Below are 10,085 nucleotides of genomic sequence, written 5' to 3'. Positions count from 1 at the left end.
ATAGACAATGCCACGTGTCCATCATTACGGTATCATACAGAGTACATTCACTGCCCTAAAAATCCTCCGTGCTCTGCCTATTCATTCTTCCTCCCAACCCCTAACAATCACTGATCTTTTTCATGTCTCCATGTTTTGCTTTTTCCAGCATGTCATATACTTGGATCATACAGTAAGTAGCCTTTTCAGATGGTCTTCTTTCATTTAGTAATATGTATTTAAGGTTACTCCATGTCTTTTCATGGCTTGATAGCTCATTTCTTTTCAGTGCTGAATAATATTCCATTGTCTGGATGCACCACAGTTTGTTTATCCATTCACCTATGGAAGGACATCTTGGTTGATTCCTAGTTTTGGCAATTACAAATAATGCTGCTAAAAGCATCTGTGTGCAGGTTTTTGTGTGGACATAAGTTTTCACCTCCTTTAGGTAAACACCAAGGAGTGTGACTGCTGGATCATATGGTAAGAGTATGTTTAGTTTTGTAAGAAACCACTGAACTGTCTTCCAAAGTGGCTGTACCCTTTTGAATTCCCACCAGCAATGTGTGCGAGTTCTGGTTGCTCCACATCCTTGCCAGCATTTAGTGTTAGTGGTCCAGATTTTTGCCATTCTAATAGGTGTGTAGTGGTATCTCATTTTAATTTGCATTTTCCTGATGACAAATGATGTGGAGCATCTTTTCCTATGCCTATTTGCCATGTGTGTATATCTTCTTTGGTGAGGTGTCTGTTAAGGTCTTTGGCCCATTTTTTAAATCAGGTTGCTTGTTTTCTTATTGTTGACTTATAAGAGTTCTTTGCATATTATGGATAATAGCCTTAATTAGATGGTGCCTTTTGCAGGGCCGGCTCCGTGGCTTAGCGGTTAAGTGCATGTGCTGCGCTACTGGCAGCCCAGGTTCGGATCCAGGGCGTGCACTGACGCACCGCTTCTCAGGCCATGCTGAGGCTGCGTCCCACATACAGCAACTAGAAGGATGTGCAGCTATGACATACAACTATCTACTGGGGCTTTGGGGAAAGAAAAAAAAAGGAGGAGGATTGGCAATAGATGTTAGCTCAGAGCCAGTCTTCCTCAGCAAAAAGAGGAGCATTAGCACGGATGTTAGCTCAGGGCTGATCTTCCTCACAAAAAAAAGATGTGCCTTTTGCAGATATTTTCTACCAGGCTGTGGCTTGTCTTTTAATTCTCTAAAAAGTCATCACCATACCCAAGTTCATCTAGGTTTTCTCCTAGGTTATCTTCTAGGAGTTTTATAGTTTTACATTTTACCTTTAGGTCTGTGATGCATTTTGAGTTAATTTTTGTGAAGTGTGTAAGGTCTGTGTCTAGATTCTTTTTTTTTTGCATGTGGATGTCCAGTTGTTCTAGCGCCATTTGTTGAAAAGACTTTCTTTGCTCCATTGTACTGCCTTTGCTCCTTTCTCAAAGATCAGATGACTGTATTTATGTGGGTCTATTTCTGGGCTCTCTATTCTGTTCCACTGATCTATTTATCTGTTCTTTGGCCAGTACCACACTGTCTTAATGACTGTCACTTTACAGTAAGTCTTGAAGTCAGGCAGTGTCCATCGTCCACTTTGTCCTCCTTCAATATTGTTGCCTCTTCTGGGTCTTTTGCCTCTCCTTGTAAACTTTAGAATCAGTTTGTCAATATCCACAAAATAACTTGCTGAAATTTTGATTGGGATTGCATTGAATCTATAGATCAAGTTGGGAAGAACTGACATCTTAACAATATTGAATTTTCCTACTCATGAACATGGAATATCTCTCCATTTACTTCATTCTTTTTTGATTTTGTTCATCAGAGTTTTGTAGTTTTCCTGATATAGATCTTGTACATTTTTTTAAAGATTTGTACCTCAGGTATTTCATTTTTGAGGTGCTAATGTAAATGGTATCATGTTTTTATTTTCAAATTCTGCTTGTTCATTGCTGGTCTATAGGAAAATGACTAACATTTGTACATTAATCTTGTATCCTGCAACCTTGCTATAATTGCTTGTTAGTTCCAGGAGTTTTTTTCTTTTTTCTTTTATTCAATTCTTTTGGATTTTCTACATAGAGACGATCACATCCTCTGCAAAAAGACAATTTTATTTCTTCCTTCCCAATCTGTATAACTTTGACTTCCTTTTCTTGAGTTAGTGCATTGGCCAGAACTTCCACTACTGTGTTGAAAAGGAGTGGTGAGAGGGGACATCTTTGCCTTGTACCTGGTCTTAGTGGGAAAGCTTCAAATTTCTCACCATTAAGTATGATATTAGCTGTCATTTTTTTGTAGATTTTTTTTTTCTGGGAAAGTTGCATCCTGAGCTAACATCTGTTGCCAGTCTTCCTCTCTCTTTCCCCTAAGAGATGGTTCTTTGAAAAGATCAATAAAATCTATAAGCCTCTAGCCAGGCTAAGAAAAAAAGAGAGGATATAAATTACTAATATCAGGGGACATCACTACAGGTCCCATGGACATAAAAAGGATAATAAAGGGGGCTGGCCTGGTGCTGTAGTGGTTAAGTTTGCACGCTCCGCTTCAGCGGTCTGGGGTTTGCAGGTTCGAGTCCCAGGTGTGGTCCTACACACTGCTCATCAAGCCATCTGTGGCAGCCTCCCATATACAAAATAGAGGAAGATGGGCACAGATGTTAGCTCAGGGCTAATCTTCCTCAGCAAAAAGAGGAGGATTGGCAACAGATGTTAGCTCAGAGGCAACCTTCCTCAAAAAAAAAAAGGATAATAAAAGAATATTATGAACAACTCTATGTCCACAAATTTGATAACCTAGATGAAATGGACCAATTCCTTGAAAGACACAATCTGTCAAAATTCACACAAGAAGAAATAGACAATCTGAATCGTCCTATATCTATTAAAGAAATTGAATCATGCTGCTGACTTGTGCCCTCTGAGACAAACTGAACATTCTGGCTTATATATACATTTCTTGCTCCATCTGCGTTGATGATACAAATGGGGTTCTTTGGGCACTTTTGCAGAGTAACTTTGGCTGTTGCCAATTGTAACCTGAGGAGTACCAGCCTTTAGGCCCAGGCCTCTCGTCGCCACCCAGGCCCTTCCTAGGTGATGTGAACTAGGCCTCTGGCTTCCAGCACCCTCTCCACATCAGAAACTCCTGGATCTGTATCTCTAGTCCAGACTCCTATATTCACACTACTTGGACATCTCCACTATGTGTCCAAAGGTCCCTCAGACGCCGCACAACAAGACTATGACGTGATCTCTCCTAAACTCCCATCATTAACCCAAACAACAGCACAACCATCTGGCCCTTCTCCAGTGTGCTCAAATAACTGAATGGCACCACCATCCATTCTGCCAGCTGTAGGAGCCATGAGCCTAGGGGCACTGAGTCCTGCTGCTTTGACCTCCTGAAATCTCCGAGCCCATCCACTTTGCTCCCTCTCACCACCATCTGTCATGGCTTCCACTGTCTTCTGTCTCAAGTCACCCATCCACCTCACTTTTTCCTTCATTCTGCAGTCAGAGATCTTTTACAAACACACCTGAAATGAAAATCTTCCACCTTCTTCAATGGTGTCCCCCTGCACTTAGGACCAAGACTCAAATGCTTCCCTGGCCTACCAGGCCCATACCAGCTGGCCCTCCAGGAGCCCCACCTCCCAACCCTCCCCCACAAATGTGCCACGCTGCCTCCTGCTCCAGGAAATAGAAGTAACAATCAGATTGGTACAAAGATGGTCCTCACCCCATTAGTTACAGTAGCAAAAACTGATAGCCTAGATGTCCAACACCAGGAGGCTGCTTGAGCTTGGGATATTATGCAGTGCATCAACATGAAATGAAAGCCTTAAAAGTTCTTTAAAAGTTCTGGAGAAATGTTCATGCTGTGTTAAATTAAAAAGTTGTTCAAAAGTAGTATTTATAATTTAATTTTTAAGGAAACAAAGTATTACTCTGTGGTTATTTCTAAAAGTGGGGAAAATGGGTATTTTTCATTTTGGGCGCTTTTCTATATTTTATACAGAGAACACAACCTTTGAAATGAGAAGAAAATGTCATTTAAAAAATAAAAAGGGGGGCCGGCCCCATGGCCTAGTAGTTCAAGTTCAGTGTGCTCTGCTTCGGCAGCCTGGGTTCAGTTCCCAGAAGTGACCTACACCACTCGTTGGTGGCCATGCTGTGGCGGCGACCCACCATACAAAATAGAGGAAGATTTGCACAGATGTTAACTCAAGGCAAATCTTCCTCAAGCCAAAAAAAATAGAGGAAGATTGGCAACAGATGTTAGCTCAGGGCAAATCTTCCTCAGCAAAAAAAAGAAGAAAGAAAAAGGCAAATATTAGAGACAATTTGCCAAAACTACCAGATAAGACGAAACTAAACAACTCAGCCTCTGTTCCTTAAGGAGATAGTTCCCACCCACTGGCAGGGAAAATTAAGGACCCATTCCTAAATATGGGTGTGGGCAGTTTCTGGTCAGAACACAGTCCTACGATGGTCTCCAGGGCCCCTCCCCAGGACTTTGGTCTCTGAACAACTTGTTATGAAAAAAGCCAATTTCAGGGCCGGCCCCGTGGCTTAGCGGTTAAGTGCTCACGCTCCGCTACTGGCGGCCTGAGGTTCGGATCCCGGGCGCGCACCGACGCACCGCTTCTCTGGCCATGCTGAGGCTGCATCCCACATACAGCAACTAGAAGGATGTGCAGCTATGACATACAACTATCTACTGGGGCTTTGGGGGAAAAAAAAGGAGGAAGATTGGCAATAGATGTTAGCTCAGAGTTGGTCTTTCTCAGCAAAAAAAGAGAAGGATTAGCATGGAGGTTAGCTCAGGGCTGATCTTCCTCACAAAAGGATAAAAAAAATTTTTTAAAAAGCCAATTTCAGAGGTCATGTGCTGCATGATTCCATTTGTATAACTTTCTGGAAAGGACAAAATTATAGAGATAAAGAGATCTGTGGTTGCCAGGGGTGATTCTAAGGGGGCAGCAGGAGGGAGAAGTCTGGTGATGCAGCAGGTCTGTATCTTCATTACGGTGGTGACAGGAACCTACACGCATGAGAAGACGGCATAGAACTACACTTACCCACGCACACACACGAGTGCATGGAAATTCGTGATGTCTGAGCCAGGTCTGTGTGAGAACATCATGTCCAGACTGTGACACTACTACAGTTATGCAAGATGTCACCACCGGGGAAACTGAGTGAAAGGCACAGTCTTTACTATTTCTGCAACTATTTTGTGAATCTATGATTATTTCAAAATAAAACATAATAGTAATCTAGAGTAGGGGAGGTTTCTTAAGACACAAAGAACACTCACCATGGGGCGGGCCCCATGGCTTAGTGGTTAAGTGCGCACACTCTGCTGCTGGCGGCCCGGGTTTGGATCCTGGGCGCGCACCGACACACCGCTTCTCCAGCCATGCTGAGGCCGAGTCCCACATACAGCAACTAGAAGGCTGTGCAACTATGACATACAACTATCTACTGGGGCTTTGGTGGAAAAAAAAATAAATAAAATTATTAAAAAAAAAAAGAACACTCACCATATGGAAGAGATTGATAAATTTGACAATGTTAAAAAAGCTTCTCTTCGAAAGACACCTAAGAGAGGGAAAAGACATGCCCCAGAATGGGAAAGGATGTTTGTAACACAGATAATCAGCAAAGGACTAGTGTCCAGAACGTTTTAAAGACGCTATGAATAATTTTAAAAAACAGACAGAGAACCTAAGGGAAATAAGGGTAAACACTCAAACAGGCACTTCACAAAGAGGAAATCTAAATGACGAGTAAACATGGGAAGGCACACAACCATGTTATTCATCAGAGAAATGCAAATTAAAACTATAAGATACTACTACAAACCCACTGGATTGGCAAAATTAAAACAGCTTATTACACCATGTTGATGAAGATGCAGAACAATGGGAAATTTCATCTTCTGCTGGTACAACACTTTGGAAAACAGTGTTACAGTTTTGGAGATGCACATACTCCATGACCCAGGAGATCCATGCCTAGGTATGGACCCTACAGAAATGTGTGAGAAAACATATGTGCCAAAAGACATAATTTTTGTAGCAGTTTTTTTATAAGAGCCAACAACTAAAAATAACTCAAATGCCCATCAGTAAAATACTAGATAAATAAATCGTGGTGTATACATTCAATGAATACTACACAACGTGGAAAAATGCACTGTGGTGCTATGCACGCTGACCTAGTCAAATCTCACAATGTTGAGGGAAAGACAAGACTACATCAGTACGGTTCCAGTTACATGTTTGAAAACAGGCAAAACAGAGCTCTTACTTAGGGATGCACACACAGGGAGTGAACCAAAAATGAGGACGAGATTAGCACTAAAGTCTAGGGGAAGGAGGGACCCACAGGGACTTAAGGGAAAGGCAGTGTTCTGTTTCTTGACCTGGGTGGCGGTTACACTGGGTGCCACTTTATAATTCTACATGGGTGTGTCAGATGCATTTCTGTATTTAGAGTTCACAATGGGGAGGGCAAACAAACATGTAGGGGGGAAGAGTGGAGGCTGTGGCCCAAGCTGGCCCAGGTTCAGTCCTGATGCCCCACCACTTAGAGGCCGGGTGACCCCTTTGGGCCCAGGAACTGTGGAGAGTGGCGATGTGTGGATGCGGTAAGATAAATACAGAACGCACAAAGCTCAAACGGCCCTATTTTCCGTGCCAAGAGGATGCTCCCCAAAGCCCCCACCCCCAGGAAACAACCTGCCTATGGTAAAGCGCCCTTGTCTCTGCCATTGGACTTGGGCAGGATTTTCACCTTGTTTTAATTGGAAGAAGCAAGTCAGACTCAGGCCCCACTCCTCCTCCTCCACTGAGTCAGGCTTCCACCCTCGGTGGGGGGCGCTCTCCCCCTCCTCCTACTCTGGGGGTGGGGTGGACCCCCCTGGGGGGGCCATGCCCTGAAGGGAGCCCTCCTGCTTCCAGCAGCAGGTACAGGGCTGCTCCTTCCAGAAGGGCCGACTTGGGGTGAGTCAGCGTGCCATGCAGATTCCGTGAGGTCCCTGAATTGTTGAAACAGTTGAATTGGGCAACGGCCTCCATTCATGGATCAGAGTCTTTACTTGAGCAGTGGTTACCAAGTGTCTCATTTTGAAACAGACAGAAAAGATGAGAAATATTTGTGGCAAAAATAAGGAATTGGAAGACAAAATACAAACTCGGCCACCCAGGCTGTATTTCTTTAAGCCCTCCCACCCCCCAGATGGGCAGAGGACCACACAGAGACCAGCATCCCTCCTCCTGAGTCTGCTCCACATCTCCCTCTCACCTTACCTCTGCCAAGGTGGTGGCCATTCCTCACCCTCATCCCGGCTGGTCCACTCCCTGATTAAGAGCACAGGCCCTCTGCTCCAACGTGCTCCACCACCACTAACTGGGATCTCAGGGCCGAGGCTCGGTTTCGTCAGCAAAATGGGGGTAGTTGCAGTTCCTCTGTGAAATTGTACTTAGCCCAGTGGCAGCACACAGTGAGTGCTAGCTCTATCTCAGCCCCCGGGTCTGAAGGAATAGTGTGGGTGGGTGGGGTGCGCTGGGGAAGTATTGAGAGTGAGGTCCTGGGAAGGGGAGGGCTGGAAGAGGGGAGCAGACAGCAAAACATGGTGCAAGAGAAGGCTACGAGGCCAATCTTGGATCCTGGGGTAGGGTGGGGGGTCCGCGTTAGATTTCAAGACTTCCGTCCATAATGTCTTCTGGGGGTCCTGAGGAAAACAAGCCCTGGAGGGAGACGGGGCGTACAGGACTACACCAAGAGAAAAGGCAAAGGCCAGGTGCAGGGTAACTACTCGGGGGTTCTGAAAGGGAAGCAGGGTGGAGAGCTGGCCAAGGGGAAGGGCAGGACACAAAGAAGTCCATGCTATGAGGGCTGCAGAGTGTGGGGAACGAGGGGCCTGAGAGGAAAGAGGAGATGAGTTCCCAGGAGGGAAGGTGTTGGGAAGGGGTGAGGGGTGAGAAGAGGGATTCTGGAGGAGGAAGAGACATGGGTCTCCTCCAGGAGAGAAGCTGCATTTGGGAGAAATGGGGCTGAGAGGGTCTTAGAGTCTTTAGACAGCTTGGGGGCCTGGGAAGAGTGCAGTCAGGAAACCGTGCGGCAAGAGCCTGGCTGTGGCAGAGGGGAGATGGCGGCGGGGGGGCAGGATGAAGCAAGTGCACGCACGCCTCTGCTTGTCCCCAGCAGCCCCTCCCCTGGGCACCTGCTCTATGGTGAGCTGACACATGCCCCTGTAAAGCAGTGAAGGAGTCTGTCCCACCTCGTGTGGCTCTGGCTTCTGGCTTGGTGGCCGGCTGGCAGAGGTGGGGACCACGGAGTCTCCTCTGCCCGGCATCTGTGGGCACAGGGACCGGCTCCTGGACAGTCTTGCATGCCAGCCTGCTGGGCAGCAGGTCCCCTCAGATGGTCACTGAGCTGTCCCTGTGGTGAGGCCACTCCTGCACAGCCCCACGGGTGGGAAAGCGCAGCTCACGGTGCTTGGGAGCCAGTGGACAGTCCTTCCAGTTGGTCTCTCAACGAATGCTGGAGGGGTCCCGGTGCCCGGCGCTCAAGGGTGAGACACAGCCCAGCTTAAGGGACCTGTCTTAGGGGTCACAAGCCAACCGTGCCCCACTTACCCCGTAGTCTCACGTCACCCACTGGCCCCGCTCTGAGCTGGAGCGTCAGGGGAACATAGCCGCCACGTGGCTTCACCTCCACACGGGGGCCACATTCTGAGACTCCTCAGTCACAGGATCCCCGCCAGGATCATGAAAACCCAACTTGGCCGGTGAAGTGGAAGACAAACCGGACTAACAATAACTCACGTGCTCCCCTCCTTTCTTCACGGCGGGACTTAACCTCATCGAGTGTGAGCTTGCTCATCTGTAAGACGGGAACAACTCCTGCTCCACAGGGTCGAGTGAGGATTAGAGGAGTTAATTCGTGTAAAGAACCCAGCACAGTGCCCGGCACAGAGTAAACAGTTGATAAATGTTAGCTGTTTTTATAATTATTATAAAAGCATGTGTAAAAGCAGAAGGCAAGGAGCTGCGTGGTGGGGGCGCCTACAGCAGTGCTTCTCAGAGTGTGTTCCCCGGACTAGCAGCGTTGACATGCCCTGGGAGCATGTCAGACACACAAACTCCCAGGCCCCAGCACAGAGCTGCTGAATCGGAGATGAAGACTGAATCAGATGACTCCAGTTAAAGGAGGCTGCGTTTCAGTGAGCCATCCAGGGGCTGTGATACTGGCTTTTTTGAGACCCCATGCCCTAGGAGGTTCTTCAGAGTGGGATGGGTCTGACCTGCTGGTTCTGGCTCTTCAGACAAGCTGGATCACCCAGTGAGGATGCTCCATCTTCCCCCGACTTCTCGCTTGGAAAGGCACCTGTGATGGCCAGGTCCTGCCCCACCCCTTCTGCTCTTTGGGAGAAGAGCCCCAAGTCACCACTCCAGAGGACAACTGTTGGGGACTGAGGGTGGCCCTGATGAAGCCAGGTATAAATCTATGTTCCACAGTCCCCCATGTGAACCTGCACAATGGGCCTTGCTCTGAAAGTTAAAAAAAAAAAACTGGTGGCTTAAAAGACTGAACTACAATCCGATCACCTGGTGAGAGGAGGTGAGGGCACCTGTGCTAGGCTGGCTGTCCCTGAATTAAAAAAATTAAACTTAAGGAGTCAACACATCATGACAAAATACACGGAACTGATATCCTGATGCAGGATTTAAGTAAGCTATCTGCTAAGCACACAGGAGGGAAAACGCCATCATTCCTATAAAGTGATAGAGCCCCCAGGGCAGAAGCATATTCAATACTGTCTCATTAGGGCTGGCCCCGTGGCTTAGTGGTTAAGTGCGCATGCTCTGCTACTGGTGGCCGGGTTCGGATCCCAGGCACGCACCGAGGCACCGCTTGTCTGGCCATACTGAGGCCGCGTCCCACATACAGCAACTAGAAGGATGTGCAACTATGACATACAACTATCTACTGGGGCTTTGGGGAGAAAAAGGAGGAGGATTGGCAATAGATGTTAGCTCAGAGCTGGTCTTCCTCAGCAAAAAGAGGAGGATTAGCATGG

The sequence above is a fragment of the Diceros bicornis genome, chromosome 35, assembly GCF_020826845.1.
Source record: "Diceros bicornis minor isolate mBicDic1 chromosome 35, mDicBic1.mat.cur, whole genome shotgun sequence".
Lineage (NCBI taxonomy): Eukaryota > Metazoa > Chordata > Mammalia > Perissodactyla > Rhinocerotidae > Diceros > Diceros bicornis.
Note: the sequence above shows the minus strand (reverse complement) of the source record.